This window comes from Ambystoma mexicanum (assembly GCF_040938575.1).
Source record: "Ambystoma mexicanum isolate Mex_15411 chromosome 12 unlocalized genomic scaffold, UKY_AmexF1_1 Mex_chr12_unloc.1, whole genome shotgun sequence".
In the NCBI taxonomy this organism is placed as follows: Eukaryota; Metazoa; Chordata; class Amphibia; order Caudata; family Ambystomatidae; genus Ambystoma; species Ambystoma mexicanum.
The window spans coordinates 7,729,435-7,746,811 of record NW_027182322.1 but is presented as its reverse complement, the minus strand read 5'-3'; the positions used below and the strand labels follow the sequence as shown (position 1 = coordinate 7,746,811).

At 46.4% G+C, this 17,377-nt stretch overlaps 5 non-coding genes across 5 annotated transcripts; all 5 read right to left on the bottom strand.

Annotated features, from left to right (window-relative positions):
- On the bottom strand, positions 1-72 carry TRNAH-GUG (transfer RNA histidin (anticodon GUG)). The gene has a single exon. It is a non-coding gene; the product is annotated as a tRNA-His (tRNA).
- Positions 73-2,470: 2,398 nt separating this feature from the next.
- TRNAH-GUG (transfer RNA histidin (anticodon GUG)) lies at positions 2,471-2,542 on the bottom strand. The gene has a single exon. It is a non-coding gene; the product is annotated as a tRNA-His (tRNA).
- Positions 2,543-7,514: 4,972 nt separating this feature from the next.
- Positions 7,515-7,586, bottom strand: TRNAH-GUG (transfer RNA histidin (anticodon GUG)). Its single transcript has one exon. It is a non-coding gene; the product is annotated as a tRNA-His (tRNA).
- Positions 7,587-9,983: 2,397 nt separating this feature from the next.
- TRNAH-GUG (transfer RNA histidin (anticodon GUG)) lies at positions 9,984-10,055 on the bottom strand. The gene has a single exon. It is a non-coding gene; the product is annotated as a tRNA-His (tRNA).
- A 4,853-nt stretch (positions 10,056-14,908) lies between these two features.
- TRNAH-GUG (transfer RNA histidin (anticodon GUG)) lies at positions 14,909-14,980 on the bottom strand. The gene has a single exon. It is a non-coding gene; the product is annotated as a tRNA-His (tRNA).
- Between the last annotated feature and the right edge of the window lie 2,397 nt (positions 14,981-17,377).

Sequence of the window (17,377 nt, the reverse complement as noted above, 5' to 3'; positions counted from 1 at the left end):
TGCCGTGACTCGGATTCGAACCGAGGTTGCTGCGGCCACAACGCAGAGTACTAACCACTATACGATCACGGCGAGCTACTTGGGCTGCTACAATGTGACGTTCCACCTCTATCATAAGCTGTACTCCATCTGTGATGTCATGACTCATGTTTGAATTAAAGGTTGGTTGTGATGTTATCCATGAGAATAAGTGGACACCTGATCCCGAGTCACTTATTTAAGATCTCAATAATCAAGTCAGAATCCAAATGAAAGTCATCAAAGTGGAGCCAATTAGAAATAATATAGTTACACAAACCTGGCAATGGTGCGGCAGCCAGGGCCGATAATGGCCCGCCAGCCTGAGAGCAGGAAAGTCTGAGAGCAGTGATGGTCTTGTGAGAGTTTACAGCTGTTATTGACCCTGTCCCCTTCCATTGCAGAGTTTTCTCCCTATAAGAAGTGCAGAGGCTCCCTCCGGGGTGCTAATAGTAAATTTATTTTTTTGCGCAGGAGAAGTGCTCTTCACCAATTGCACGTGCCAAATCACCCGAAGGCCACCACCATAAAATTCAGGCATTCATGTTCATGCGTCCTCCATGTTATGTCCTTATAAAGGGATGCATGTTCATGATGACTCCATGTCACACCTGCATACAAGGATGCATGTTCATGCCGCCTCGTTCTCTTGGCTTCATACAGGGATTTTATCTCCTCCCTGTCTCACCCTCATGCAGGGATGCATGACCAATGCTCCTTCCCTTCTCGCCCGCATACATGGATGCACGTTCATGTCTCCTCGTTCTCTCGGCTTCATACAGGGATTTTATCTCCTCCCTGTCTCACCCTCAGGAAGGGATGCATGACCAATGCTCCTTCCCGTCTCGCCCGCATACATGGATGCACGTTCACGCCTCCTCCTTCTCTCGGCTTCATACGGGGATCATATCTCCTCCCTGTCTCACCCTAATGCAGGGATGCATGACCAATGCTCCTTCCTGTCTCGCCCGCATACATGGATGCACGTTCACGCCTCCTCCTTCTCTCGGCTTCATACGGGGATCATATCTCCTCCCTGTCTCACCCTCATGCAGGGATGCATGACCAATGCTCCTTCCCTTCTCGCCTGCATACATGGATGCACGTTCACGCCTCCTCCTTCTCTCGGCTTCATACGGGGATCATATCTCCTCCCTGTCTCACCCTCATGCAGGGATGCATGACCAATGCTCCTTCCTGTCTCGCCCGCATACATGGATGCACGTTCACGCCTCCTCCTTCTCTCGGCTTCATACGGGGATCATATCTCCTCCCTGTCTCACCCTCATGCAGGGATGCATGACCAATGCTCCTTCCCTTCTCGCCTGCATACATGGATGCACGTTCACGCCTCCTCCTTTTCTCGGCTTCATACGGGGATCATATCTCCTCAATGTCTCACCCTCACTTCCAACATGTGTAACTTCTTGTTCTCTTTGACGTCTGGGGCATGGGTGGCTACTGCACAGCTCTAGATGTCGCCCACCTGCAAGGTGCTATGGAAAGCACTTTTCCACATTAGACGTGCTATATTAACCCCCTCTCCCCAAATACAATAAAAATAAAGAAAAATATGTGCTTCCATAATGTCTACCTTCTAATGTTTCATATGTGTAAGCACATTGTCCTCCTCCTGACCACATTCTAAAACTATGTGCAAATTGTTCCTTCCATAAACTGTCACTTCCTTGGCCCTTTATTTATAATGACTGTTATACTCTCTCTCTTTCCGCCACAGTATAAAAAAGCCTAGCACACCTCATGATTGGACTAAGAAATTCCTGTCATTTAGTTGGAAATGATTTTCCCATTATCCCCAAAAACTCCTCACTGTGTCTAAGAACGCTTTTTTTCACAGGACAATACAGATCAGATTGACTTGAAAGGTCCTTTCACGCGACTACAGAATGCCTCTCATTCCACTCAAAGATACGCCATTGCCTACAATAGCCTAGGACTAGACTATGAGTCCCAATGTAGAAAGACCACAAGTCCACAGATATGCCTGTTTATTTAAACATCTGTATTATCATCAGCGTGTGACTGTAAAGGCGGGACCTCGCGCTCTCTGTAACGCGCTCCATTGGCAACATCAGTTAAATGTCGTTGGTTCAATCCCTCGCGGATGTTGTTTTTATTCCCATTTGTAACTGGGAAATACTGTCGCTGCAATACATATGTCTTAATCAAGCTAGTGGTTATTGACGTAAATGGCAGTGTTATAATGTTTCATGTACTGCAAATGTCACCACATAATGCACTCTTAATTAGATTTGGTTGAAATACATTACAGTCACCCGATGAAAAAGTGTGCAAAGAGCATTAAAGAAACAAAAGGTTCACAACAGTAACAGGACATATCGAATTGTTTCAGTCCTCCACAGAGATTGCCAATGTATTAATGGAAATTCTAAAATATCTGCCCAACTGCAGTGACATTGCCTCACCGCAATGCCGTGACTCGGATTCGAACCGAGGTTGCTGCGGCCACAACGCAGAGTACTAACCACTATACGATCACGGCGAGCTACTTGGGCTGCTACAATGTGACGTTCCACCTCTCTCATAAGCTGTACTCCATCTGTGATGTCATGACTCATGTTTGAATTAAAGGTTGGTTGTGATGTTATCCATGAGAATAAGTGGACAACTGATCCCCAGTCACTTATTTAAGATCTCAATAATCAAGTCAGAATCCAAATGAAAGTCATCTAAGTGGAGCCAATTAGAAATCATATAGTTACACAAACCTGGCAATGGTGCGGCAGCCAGGGCCGATAATGGCCCGCCAGCCTGAGAGCAGGAAAGTGTGATAGCAGTGATGGTCTTGTGAGAGTTTACAGCTGTTATTGACCCTGTCCCCTTCCATTGCAGAGTTTTCTCCCTATAAGAAGTGCAGAGGCTCCCTCCGGGGTGCTAATGGTAAATTTATTTTTTTGCGCAGGAGAAGTGCTCTTCACCAATTGCACGTGCCAAATCACCCGAAGGCCACCACCATAAAATTCAGGCATTCATGTTCATGCGTCCTCCATGTTATGTCCTTATAAAGGGATGCATGTTCATGATGACTCCATGTCACACCTGCATACAAGGATGCATGTTCATGCCGCCTCGTTCTCTTGGCTTCATACAGGGATTTTATCTCCTCCCTGTCTCACCCTCATGCAGGGATGCATGACCAATGCTCCTTCCCTTCTCGCCCGCATACATGGATGCACGTTCATGTCTCCTCGTTCTCTCGGCTTCATACGGGGATTTTATCTCCTCCCTGTCTCACCCTCAGGAAGGGATGCATGACCAATGCTCCTTCCCGTCTCGCCCGCATACATGGATGCACGTTCACGCCTCCTCCTTCTCTCGGCTTCATACGGGGATCATATCTCCTCCCTGTCTCACCCTCATGCAGGGATGCATGACCAATGCTCCTTCCTGTCTCGCCCGCATACATGGATGCACGTTCACGCCTCCTCCTTCTCTCGGCTTCATACGGGGATCATATCTCCTCCCTGTCTCACCCTCATGCAGGAATGCATGACCAATGCTCCTTCCCTTCTCGCCTGCATACATGGATGCACGTTCACGCCTCCTCCTTCTCTCGGCTTCATACGGGGATCATATCTCCTCCCTGTCTCACCCTCATGCAGGGATGCATGACCAATGCTCCTTCCTGTCTCGCCCGCATACATGGATGCACGTTCACGCCTCCTCCTTCTCTCGGCTTCATACGGGGATCATATCTCCTCCCTGTCTCACCCTCATGCAGGGATGCATGACCAATGCTCCTTCCCTTCTCGCCTGCATACATGGATGCACGTTCACGCCTCCTCCTTCTCTCGGCTTCATACGGGGATCATATCTCCTCAATGTCTCACCCTCACTTCCAACATGTGTAACTTCTTGTTCTCTTTGACGTCTGGGGCATGGGTGGCTACTGCACAGCTCTAGATGTCGCCCACCTGCAAGGTGCTATGGAAAGCACTTTTCCACATTGGACGTGCTATATTAACCCCCTCTCCCCAAATACAATAAAAATAAAGAAATATATGTGCTTCCATAATCTCTACCTTCTAATGTTTCATATGTGTAAGCACATTGTCCTCCTCCTGACCACATTCTAAAACTATGTGCAAATTGTTCCTTCCATAAACTGTCACTTCCTTGGCCCTTTATTTATAATGACTGTTATACTCTTTCTCTTTCCGCCACAGTATAAAAAAGCCTAGCACACCTCATGATTGGACTAAGAAATTCCTGTCATTTAGTTGGAAATGATTTTCCCATTATCCCCAAAAACTCCTCACTGTGTCTAAGAACGCTTTTTTTCACAGGACAATACAGATCAGATTGACTTGAAAGGTCCTTTCACGCGACTACAGAATGCCTCTCATTCCACTAAAAGATACGCCAGTGCCTACAATAGCCTAGGACTAGACTATGAGTCCCAATGTAGAAAGACCACAAGTCCACAGATATGCCTGTTTATTTAAACATCTGTATTATCATCAGCGTGTGACTGTAAAGGCGGGACCTTGCGCTCTCTGTAACGCGCTCCATTGGCAACATCAGTTAAATGTCGTTGGTTCAATCCCTCGCGGATGTTGTTTTTATTCCCATTTGTAACTGGGAAATACTGTCGCTGCAATACATATGTCTTAATCAAGCTAGTGGTTATTGACGTAAATGGCAGTGTTATAATGTTTCATGTACTGCAAATGTCACCACATAATGCGCTCTTAATTAGATTTGGTTGAAATACATTACAGTCACCCGATGAAAAAGTGTGCAAAGAGCATTAAAGAAACAAAAGGTTCATAACAGTAACAGGACATATCGAATTGTTTCAGTCCTCCACAGAGATTGCCAATGTATTAATGGAAATTCTAAAATATCTGCCCAACTGCCGTGACATTGCCTCACCGCAATATAACCGAGGTTGCTGCGGCCACAACGCAGAGTACTAACCCCTATACGATCACGGCGAGCTACTTGGGCTGCTACAATGTGACGTTCCACCTCTATCATACGCTGTACTCCATCTGTGATGTCATGACTCATGTTTGAATTAAAGGTTGGTTGTGATGTTATCCATGAGAATAAGTGGACACCTGATCCCCAGTCACTTATTTAAGATCTCAATAATCAAGTTAGAATCCAAATGAAAGTCATCAAAGTGGAGCCAATTAGAAATAATATAGTTACACAAACCTGGCAATGGTGCGGCAGCCAGGGCCGATAATGGCCCGCCAGCCTGAGAGCAGGAAAGTGTGAGAGCAGTGATGGTCTTGTGAGAGTTTTCAGGTGTTACTGACCCTGTCCCCTTCCATTGCAGAGTTTTCTCCCTATAAGAAGTGCAGAGGCTCCCTCCGGTGTGCTAATAGTAAATTTATTTTTTTGCACAGGAGAATTGCTCTTCGCCAATTGCATGTGCCAAATCACCCGAAGGCCACCACCATAAAATTCAGGCATTCATGTTCATGCGTCCTCCATGTTATGTCCTTATAAAGGGATGCATGTTCATGATGACTCCATGTCACACCTGCATACAAGGATGCATGTTCATGCCGCCTCATTCTCTTGGCTTCATACAGGGATTTTATCTCCTCCCTGTCTCACCCTCATGCAGGGATGCATGACCAATGCTCCTTCCCTTCTCGCCCGCATACATGGATGCACGTTCATGTCTTCTCGTTCTCTCGGCTTCATACGGGGATTTTATCTCCTCCCTGTCTCACCCTCAGGAAGGGATGCATGACCAATGCTCCTTCCCGTCTTGCCCGCATACATGGATGCACGTTCACGCCTCCTCCTTCTCTCGGCTTCATACAGGGATCATATCTCCTCCCTGTCTCACCCTCATGCAGGGATGCATGACCAATGCTCCTTCCTGTCTCGCCCGCATACATGAATGCACGTTCACGCCTCCTCCTTCTCTCGGCTTCATACGGGGATCATATCTCCTCCCTGTCTCACCCTCATGCAGGGATGCATGACCAATGCTCCTTCCCTTCTCGCCTGCATACATGGATGCACGTTCACGCCTCCTCCTTCTCTCGGCTTCATACGGGGATCATATCTCCTCCCTGTCTCACCCTCATGCAGGGATGCATGACCAACGCTCCTTCCTGTCTCGCCCGCATACATGGATGCACGTTCACGCCTCCTCCTTCTCTCGGCTTCATACGGGGATCATATCTCCTCCCTGTCTCACCCTCATGCAGGGATGCATGACCAATGCTCCTTCCTGTCTCGCCTGCATACATGGATGCACGTTCACGCCTCCTCCTTCTCTCGGCTTCATACGGGGATCATATCTCCTCCCTGTCTCACCCTCATGCAGGGATGCATGACCAATGCTCCTTCCCTTCTCGCCTGCATACATGGATGCACGTTCACGCCTCCTCCTTCTCTCGGCTTCATACGGGGATCATATCTCCTCAATGTCTCACCCTCACTTCCAACATGTGTAACTTCTTGTTCTCTTTGACGTCTGGGGCATGGGTGGCTACTGCACAGCTCTAGATGTCGCCCACCTGCAAGGTGCTATGGAAAGCACTTTTCCACATTGGACGTGCTATATTAACCCCCTCTCCCCAAATACAATAAAAATAAAGAAATATATGTGCTTCCATAATGTCTACCTTCTAATGTTTCATATGTGTAAGCACATTGTCCTCCTCCTGACCACATTCTAAAACTATGTGCAAATTGTTCATTCCATAAACTGTCACTTCCTTGGCCCTTTATTTATAATGACTGTTATACTCTCTCTCTTTCCGCCACAGTATAAAAAAGCCTAGCACACCTCATGATTGGACTCAGAAATTCCTGTCATTTAGTTGGAAATGATTTTCCCATTATCCCCAAAAACTCCTCACTGTGTCTAAGAACGCTTTTTTTCACAGGACAATACAGATCAGATTGACTTGAAAGGTCCTTTCACGCGACTACAGAATGCCTCTCATTCCACTAAAAGATACGCCAGTGCCTACAATAGCCTAGGACTAGACTATGAGTCCCAATGTAGAAAGACCACAAGTCCACAGATATGCCTGTTTATTTAAACATCTGTATTATCATCAGCGTATGACTGTAAAGGCGGGACCTCGCGCTCTCTGTAACGCGCTCCATTGGCAACATCAGTAAAATGTCGTTGGTTCAATCCCTCGCGGATGTTGTTTTTATTCCCATTTGTAACTGGGAAATACTGTCGCTGCAATACATATGTCTTAATCAAGCTAGTGGTTATTGACGTAAATGGCAGTGTTATAATGTTTCATGTACTGCAAATGTCACCACATAATGCGCTCTTAATTAGATTTAGTTGAAATACATTACAGTCACCCGATGAAAAAGTGTGCAAAGAGCATTAAAGAAACAAAAGGTTCATAACAGTAACAGGACATATCGAATTGTTTCAGTCCTCCACAGAGATTGCCAATGTATTAATGGAAATTCTAAAATATCTGCCCAACTGCCGTGACATTGCCTCACCGCAATGCCGTGACTCGGATTCGAACCGAGGTTGCTGCGGCCACAACGCAGAGTACTAACCACTATACGATCACGGCGAACTACTCGGGCTGCTACAATGTGACGTTCCACCTCTATCATAAGCTGTACTCCATCTTTGATGTCATGACTCATGTTTGAATTAAAGGTTGGTTGTGATGTTATCCATGAGAATAAGTGGACACCTGATCCCGAGTCACTTATTTAAGATCTCAATAATCAAGTCAGAATCCAAATGAAAGTCATCAAAGTGGAGCCAATTAGAAATAATATAGTTACACAAACCTGGCAATGGTGCGGCAGCCAGGGCCGATAATGGCCCGCCAGCCTGAGAGCAGGAAAGTGTGAGAGCAGTGATGGTCTTGTGAGAGTTTACAGCTGTTATTGACCCTGTCCCCTTCCATTGCAGAGTTTTCTCCCTATAAGAAGTGCAGAGGCTCCCTCCGGGGTGCTAATAGTAAATTTATTTTTTTGCGCAGGAGAAGTGCTCTTCACCAATTGCACGTGCCAAATCACCCGAAGGCCACCACCATAAAATTCAGGCATTCATGTTCATGCGTCCTCCATGTTATGTCCTTATAAAGGGATGCATGTTCATGATGACTCCATGTCACACCTGCATACAAGGATGCATGTTCATGCCGCCTCGTTCTCTTGGCTTCATACAGGGATTTTATCTCCTCCCTGTCTCACCCTCATGCAGGGATGCATGACCAATGCTCCTTCCCTTCTCGCCCGCATACATGGATGCACGTTCATGTCTCCTCGTTCTCTCGGCTTCATACAGGGATTTTATCTCCTCCCTGTCTCACCCTCAGGAAGGGATGCATGACCAATGCTCCTTCCCGTCTCGCCCGCATACATGGATGCACGTTCACGCCTCCTCCTTCTCTCGGCTTCATACGGGGATCATATCTCCTCCCTGTCTCACCCTCATGCAGGGATGCATGACCAATGCTCCTTCCTGTCTCGCCCGCATACATGGATGCACGTTCACGCCTCCTCCTTCTCTCGGCTTCATACGGGGATCATATCTCCTCCCTGTCTCACCCTCATGCAGGGATGCATGACCAATGCTCCTTCCCTTCTCGCCTGCATACATGGATGCACGTTCACGCCTCCTCCTTCTCTCGGCTTCATACGGGGATCATATCTCCTCCCTGTCTCACCCTCATGCAGGGATGCATGACCAATGCTCCTTCCTGTCTCGCCCGCATACATGGATGCACGTTCACGCCTCCTCCTTCTCTCGGCTTCATACGGGATCATATCTCCTCCCTGTCTCACCCTCATGCAGGGATGCATGACCAATGCTCCTTCCCTTCTCGCCTGCATACATGGATGCACGTTCACGCCTCCTCCTTTTCTCGGCTTCATACGGGGATCATATCTCCTCAATGTCTCACCCTCACTTCCAACATGTGTAACTTCTTGTTCTCTTTGACGTCTGGCGCATGGGTGGCTACTGCACAGCTCTAGATGTCGCCCACCTGCAAGGTGCTATGGAAAGCACCTTTCCACATTAGACGTGCTATATTAACCCCCTCTCCCCAAATACAATAAAAATAAAGAAAAATATGTGCTTCCATAATGTCTACCTTCTAATGTTTCATATGTGTAAGCACATTGTCCTCCTCCTGACCACATTCTAAAACTATGTGCAAATTGTTCCTTCCATAAACTGTCACTTCCTTGGCCCTTTATTTATAATGACTGTTATACTCTCTCTCTTTCCGCCACAGTATAAAAAAGCCTAGCACACCTCATGATTGGACTAAGAAATTCCTGTCATTTAGTTGGAAATGATTTTCCCATTATCCCCAAAAACTCCTCACTGTGTCTAAGAACGCTTTTTTTCACAGGACAATACAGATCAGATTGACTTGAAAGGTCCTTTCACGCGACTACAGAATGCCTCTCATTCCACTCAAAGATACGCCATTGCCTACAATAGCCTAGGACTAGACTATGAGTCCCAATGTAGAAAGACCACAAGTCCACAGATATGCCTGTTTATTTAAACATCTGTATTATCATCAGCGTGTGACTGTAAAGGCGGGACCTCGCGCTCTCTGTAACGCGCTCCATTGGCAACATCAGTTAAATGTCGTTGGTTCAATCCCTCGCGGATGTTGTTTTTATTCCCATTTGTAACTGGGAAATACTGTCGCTGCAATACATATGTCTTAATCAAGCTAGTGGTTATTGACGTAAATGGCAGTGTTATAATGTTTCATGTACTGCAAATGTCACCACATAATGCACTCTTAATTAGATTTGGTTGAAATACATTACAGTCACCCGATGAAAAAGTGTGCAAAGAGCATTAAAGAAACAAAAGGTTCACAACAGTAACAGGACATATCGAATTGTTTCAGTCCTCCACAGAGATTGCCAATGTATTAATGGAAATTCTAAAATATCTGCCCAACTGCCGTGACATTGCCTCACCGCAAAGCCGTGACTCGGATTCGAACCGAGGTTGCTGCGGCCACAACGCAGAGTACTAACCACTATACAATCACGGCGAGCTACTTGGGCTGCTACAATGTGACGTTCCACCTCTATCATAAACTGTACTCCATCTGTGATGTCATGACTCATGTTTGAATTAAAGGTTGGTTGTGATGTTATCCATGAGAATAAGTGGACAACTGATCCCCAGTCACTTATTTAAGATCTCAATAATCAAGTCAGAATCCAAATGAAAGTCATCTAAGTGGAGCCAATTAGAAATCATATAGTTACACAAACCTGGCAATGGTGCGGCAGCCAGGGCCGATAATGGCCCGCCAGCCTGAGAGCAGGAAAGTGTGATAGCAGTGATGGTCTTGTGAGAGTTTACAGCTATTATTGACCCTGTCCCCTTCCATTGCAGAGTTTTCTCCCTATAAGAAGTGCAGAGGCTCCCTCCGGGGTGCTAATGGTAAATTTATTTTTTTGCGCAGGAGAAGTGCTCTTCACCAATTGCACGTGCCAAATCACCCGAAGGCCACCACCATAAAATTCAGGCATTCATGTTCATGCGTCCTCCATGTTATGTCCTTATAAAGGGATGCATGTTCATGATGACTCCATGTCACACCTGCATACAAGGATGCATGTTCATGCCGCCTCGTTCTCTTGGCTTCATACAGGGATTTTATCTCCTCCCTGTCTCACCCTCATGCAGGGATGCATGACCAATGCTCCTTCCCTTCTCGCCCGCATACATGGATGCACGTTCATGTCTCCTCGTTCTCTCGGCTTCATACTGGGATTTTATCTCCTCCCTGTCTCACCCTCAGGAAGGGATGCATGACCAATGCTCCTTCCCGTCTCGCCCGCATACATGGATGCACGTTCACGCCTCTTCCTTCTCTCGGCTTCATACGGGGATCATATCTCCTCCCTGTCTCACCCTCATGCAGGGATGCATGACCAATGCTCCTTCCTGTCTCGCCCGCATACATGGATGCACGTTCACGCCTCCTCCTTCTCTCGGCTTCATACGGGGATCATATCTCCTCCCTGTCTCACCCTCATGCAGGGATGCATGACCAATGCTCCTTCCCTTCTCGCCTGCATACATGGATGCACGTTCACGCCTCCTCCTTCTCTCGGCTTCATACGGGGATCATATCTCCTCCCTGTCTCACCCTCATGCAGGGATGCATGACCAATGCTCCTTCCTGTCTCGCCCGCATACATGGATGCACGTTCACGCCTCCTCCTTCTCTCGGCTTCATACGGGGATCATATCTCCTCCCTGTCTCACCCTCATGCAGGGATGCATGACCAATGCTCCTTCCCTTCTCGCCTGCATACATGGATGCACGTTCACGCCTCCTCCTTCTCTCGGCTTCATACGGGGATCATATCTCCTCAATGTCTCACCCTCACTTCCAACATGTGTAACTTCTTGTTCTCTTTGACGTCTGGGGCATGGGTGGCTACTGCACAGCTCTAGATGTCGCCCACCTGCAAGGTGCTATGGAAAGCACTTTTCCACATTGGACGTGCTATATTAACCCCCTCTCCCCAAATACAATAAAAATAAAGAAATATATGTGCTTCCATAATCTCTACCTTCTAATGTTTCATATGTGTAAGCACATTGTCCTCCTCCTGACCACATTCTAAAACTATGTGCAAATTGTTCCTTCCATAAACTGTCACTTCCTTGGCCCTTTATTTATAATGACTGTTATACTCTTTCTCTTTCCGCCACAGTATAAAAAAGCCTAGCACACCTCATGATTGGACTAAGAAATTCCTGTCATTTAGTTGGAAATGATTTTCCCATTATCCCCAAAAACTCCTCACTGTGTCTAAGAACGCTTTTTTTCACAGGACAATACAGATCAGATTGACTTGAAAGGTCCTTTCACGCGACTACAGAATGCCTCTCATTCCACTAAAAGATACGCCAGTGCCTACAATAGCCTAGGACTAGACTATGAGTCCCAATGTAGAAAGACCACAAGTCCACAGATATGCCTGTTTATTTAAACATCTGTATTATCATCAGCGTGTGACTGTAAAGGCGGGACCTTGCGCTCTCTGTAACGCGCTCCATTGGCAACATCAGTTAAATGTCGTTGGTTCAATCCCTCGCGGATGTTGTTTTTATTCCCATTTGTAACTGGGAAATACTGTCGCTGCAATACATATGTCTTAATCAAGCTAGTGGTTATTGACGTAAATGGCAGTGTTATAATGTTTCATGTACTGCAAATGTCACCACATAATGCGCTCTTAATTAGATTTGGTTGAAATACATTACAGTCACCCGATGAAAAAGTGTGCAAAGAGCATTAAAGAAACAAAAGGTTCATAACAGTAACAGGACATATCGAATTGTTTCAGTCCTCCACAGAGATTGCCAATGTATTAATGGAAATTCTAAAATATCTGCCCAACTGCCGTGACATTGCCTCACCGCAATATAACCGAGGTTGCTGCGGCCACAACGCAGAGTACTAACCCCTATACGATCACGGCGAGCTACTTGGGCTGCTACAATGTGACGTTCCACCTCTATCATACGCTGTACTCCATCTGTGATGTCATGACTCATGTTTGAATTAAAGGTTGGTTGTGATGTTATCCATGAGAATAAGTGGACACCTGATCCCCAGTCACTTATTTAAGATCTCAATAATCAAGTTAGAATCCAAATGAAAGTCATCAAAGTGGAGCCAATTAGAAATAATATAGTTACACAAACCTGGCAATGGTGCGGCAGCCAGGGCCGATAATGGCCCGCCAGCCTGAGAGCAGGAAAGTGTGAGAGCAGTGATGGTCTTGTGAGAGTTTTCAGGTGTTATTGACCCTGTCCCCTTCCATTGCAGAGTTTTCTCCCTATAAGAAGTGCAGAGGCTCCCTCCGGTGTGCTAATAGTAAATTTATTTTTTTGCACAGGAGAAGTGCTCTTCGCCAATTGCATGTGCCAAATCACCCGAAGGCCACCACCATAAAATTCAGGCATTCATGTTCATGCGTCCTCCATGTTATGTCCTTATAAAGGGATGCATGTTCATGATGACTCCATGTCACACCTGCATACAAGGATGCATGTTCATGCCGCCTCATTCTCTTGGCTTCATACAGGGATTTTATCTCCTCCCTGTCTCACCCTCATGCAGGGATGCATGACCAATGCTCCTTCCCTTCTCGCCCGCATACATGGATGCACGTTCATGTCTTCTCGTTCTCTCGGCTTCATATGGGGATTTTATCTCCTCCCTGTCTCACCCTCAGGAAGGGATGCATGACCAATGCTCCTTCCCGTCTTGCCCGCATACATGGATGCACGTTCACGCCTCCTCCTTCTCTCGGCTTCATACAGGGATCATATCTCCTCCCTGTCTCACCCTCATGCAGGGATGCATGACCAATGCTCCTTCCTGTCTCGCCCGCATACATGAATGCACGTTCACGCCTCCTCCTTCTCTCGGCTTCATACGGGGATCATATCTCCTCCCTGTCTCACCCTCATGCAGGGATGCATGACCAATGCTCCTTCCCTTCTCGCCTGCATACATGGATGCACGTTCACGCCTCCTCCTTCTCTCGGCTTCATACGGGGATCATATCTCCTCCCTGTCTCACCCTCATGCAGGGATGCATGACCAACGCTCCTTCCTGTCTCGCCCGCATACATGGATGCACGTTCACGCCTCCTCCTTCTCTCGGCTTCATACGGGGATCATATCTCCTCCCTGTCTCACCCTCATGCAGGGATGCATGACCAATGCTCCTTCCCTTCTCGCCTGCATACATGGATGCACGTTCACGCCTCCTCCTTCTCTCGGCTTCATACGGGGATCATATCTCCTCAATGTCTCACCCTCACTTCCAACATGTGTAACTTCTTGTTCTCTTTGACGTCTGGGGCATGGGTGGCTACTGCACAGCTCTAGATGTCGCCCACCTGCAAGGTGCTATGGAAAGCACTTTTCCACATTGGACGTGCTATATTAACCCCCTCTCCCCAAATACAATAAAAATAAAGAAATATATGTGCTTCCATAATGTCTACCTTCTAATGTTTCATATGTGTAAGCACATTGTCCTCCTCCTGACCACATTCTAAAACTATGTGCAAATTGTTCATTCCATAAACTGTCACTTCCTTGGCCCTTTATTTATAATGACTGTTATACTCTCTCTCTTTCCGCCACAGTATAAAAAAGCCTAGCACACCTCATGATTGGACTCAGAAATTCCTGTCATTTAGTTGGAAATGATTTTCCCATTATCCCCAAAAACTCCTCACTGTGTCTAAGAACGCTTTTTTTCACAGGACAATACAGATCAGATTGACTTGAAAGGTCCTTTCACGCGACTACAGAATGCCTCTCATTCCACTAAAAGATACGCCAGTGCCTACAATAGCCTAGGACTAGACTATGAGTCCCAATGTAGAAAGACCACAAGTCCACAGATATGCCTGTTTATTTAAACATCTGTATTATCATCAGCGTATGACTGTAAAGGCGGGACCTCGCGCTCTCTGTAACGCGCTCCATTGGCAACATCAGTAAAATGTCGTTGGTTCAATCCCTCGCGGATGTTGTTTTTATTCCCATTTGTAACTGGGAAATACTGTCGCTGCAATACATATGTCTTAATCAAGCTAGTGGTTATTGACGTAAATGGCAGTGTTATAATGTTTCATGTACTGCAAATGTCACCACATAATGCGCTCTTAATTAGATTTAGTTGAAATACATTACAGTCACCCGATGAAAAAGTGTGCAAAGAGCATTAAAGAAACAAAAGGTTCATAATAGTAACAGGACATATCGAATTGTTTCAGTCCTCCACAGAGATTGCCAATGTATTAATGGAAATTCTAAAATATCTGCCCAACTGCCGTGACATTGCCTCACCGCAATGCCGTGACTCGGATTCGAACCGAGGTTGCTGCGGCCACAACGCAGAGTACTAACCACTATACGATCACGGCGAGCTACTCGGGCTGCTACAATGTGACGTTCCACCTCTATCATAAGCTGTACTCCATCTTTGATGTCATGACTCATGTTTGAATTAAAGGTTGGTTGTGATGTTATCCATGAGAATAAGTGGACACCTGATCCCGAGTCACTTATTTAAGATCTCAATAATCAAGTCAGAATCCAAATGAAAGTCATCAAAGTGGAGCCAATTAGAAATAATATAGTTACACAAACCTGGCAATGGTGCGGCAGCCAGGGCCGATAATGGCCCGCCAGCCTGAGAGCAGGAAAGTGTGAGAGCAGTGATGGTCTTGTGAGAGTTTACAGCTGTTATTGACCCTGTCCCCTTCCATTGCAGAGTTTTCTCCCTATAAGAAGTGCAGAGGCTCCCTCCGGGGTGCTAATAGTAAATTTATTTTTTTGCGCAGGAGAAGTGCTCTTCACCAATTGCACGTGCCAAATCACCCGAAGGCCACCACCATAAAATTCAGGCATTCATGTTCATGCGTCCTCCATGTTATGTCCTTATAAAGGGATGCATGTTCATGATGACTCCATGTCACACCTGCATACAAGGATGCATGTTCATGCCGCCTCGTTCTCTTGGCTTCATACAGGGATTTTATCTCCTCCCTGTCTCACCCTCATGCAGGGATGCATGACCAATGCTCCTTCCCTTCTCGCCCGCATACATGGATGCACGTTCATGTCTCCTCGTTCTCTCGGCTTCATACAGGGATTTTATCTCCTCCCTGTCTCACCCTCAGGAAGGGATGCATGACCAATGCTCCTTCCCGTCTCGCCCGCATACATGGATGCACGTTCACGCCTCCTCCTTCTCTCGGCTTCATACGGGGATCATATCTCCTCCCTGTCTCACCCTCATGCAGGGATGCATGACCAATGCTCCTTCCTGTCTCGCCCGCATACATGGATGCACGTTCACGCCTCCTCCTTCTCTCGGCTTCATACGGGGATCATATCCCCTCCCTGTCTCACCCTCATGCAGGGATGCATGACCAATGCTCCTTCCCTTCTCGCCTGCATACATGGATGCACGATCACGCCTCCTCCTTCTCTCGGCTTCATACGGGGATCATATCTCCTCCCTGTCTCACCCTCATGCAGGGATGCATGACCAATGCTCCTTCCTGTCTCGCCCGCATACATGGATGCACGTTCACGCCTCCTCCTTCTCTCGGCTTCATACGGGATCATATCTCCTCCCTGTCTCACCCTCATGCAGGGATGCATGACCAATGCTCCTTCCCTTCTCGCCTGCATACATGGATGCACGTTCACGCCTCCTCCTTTTCTCGGCTTCATACGGGGATCATATCTCCTCAATGTCTCACCCTCACTTCCAACATGTGTAACTTCTTGTTCTCTTTGACGTCTGGGGCATGGGTGGCTACTGCACAGCTCTAGATGTCGCCCACCTGCAAGGTGCTATGGAAAGCACTTTTCCACATTAGACGTGCTATATTAACCCCCTCTCCCCAAATACAATAAAAATAAAGAATTATATGTGCTTCCATAATGTCTACCTTCTAATGTTTCATATGTGTAAGCACATTGTCCTCCTCCTGACCACATTCTAAAACTATGTGCAAATTGTTCCTTCCATAAACTGTCACTTCCTTGGCCCTTTATTTATAATGACTGTTATACTCTCTCTCTTTCCGCCACAGTATAAAAAAGCCTAGCACACCTCATGATTGGACTAAGAAATTCCTGTCATTTAGTTGGAAATGATTTTCCCATTATCCCCAAAAACTCCTCACTGTGTCTAAGAACGCTTTTTTTCACAGGACAATACAGATCAGATTGACTTGAAAGGTCCTTTCACGCGACTACAGAATGCCTCTCATTCCACTCAAAGATACGCCAGTGCCTACAATAGCCTAGGACTAGACTATGAGTCCCAATGTAGAAAGACCACAAGTCCACAGATATGCCTGTTTATTTAAACATCTGTATTATCATCAGCGTGTGACTGTAAAGGCGGGACCTCGCGCTCTCTGTAACGCGCTCCATTGGCAACATCAGTTAAATGTCGTTGGTTCAATCCCTCGCGGATGTTGTTTTTATTCCCATTTGTAACTGGGAAATACTGTCGCTGCAATACATATGTCTTAATCAAGCTAGTGGTTATTGACGTAAATGGCAGTGTTATAATGTTTCATGTACTGCAAATGTCACCACATAATGCGCTCTTAATTAGATTTGGTTGAAATACATTACAGTCACCCGATGAAAAAGTGTGCAAAGAGCATTAAAGAAACAAAAGGTTCACAACAGTAACAGGACATATCGAATTGTTTCAGTCCTCCACAGAGATTGCCAATGTATTAATGGAAATTCTAAAATATCTGCCCAACTGCCGTGACATTGCCTCACCGCAA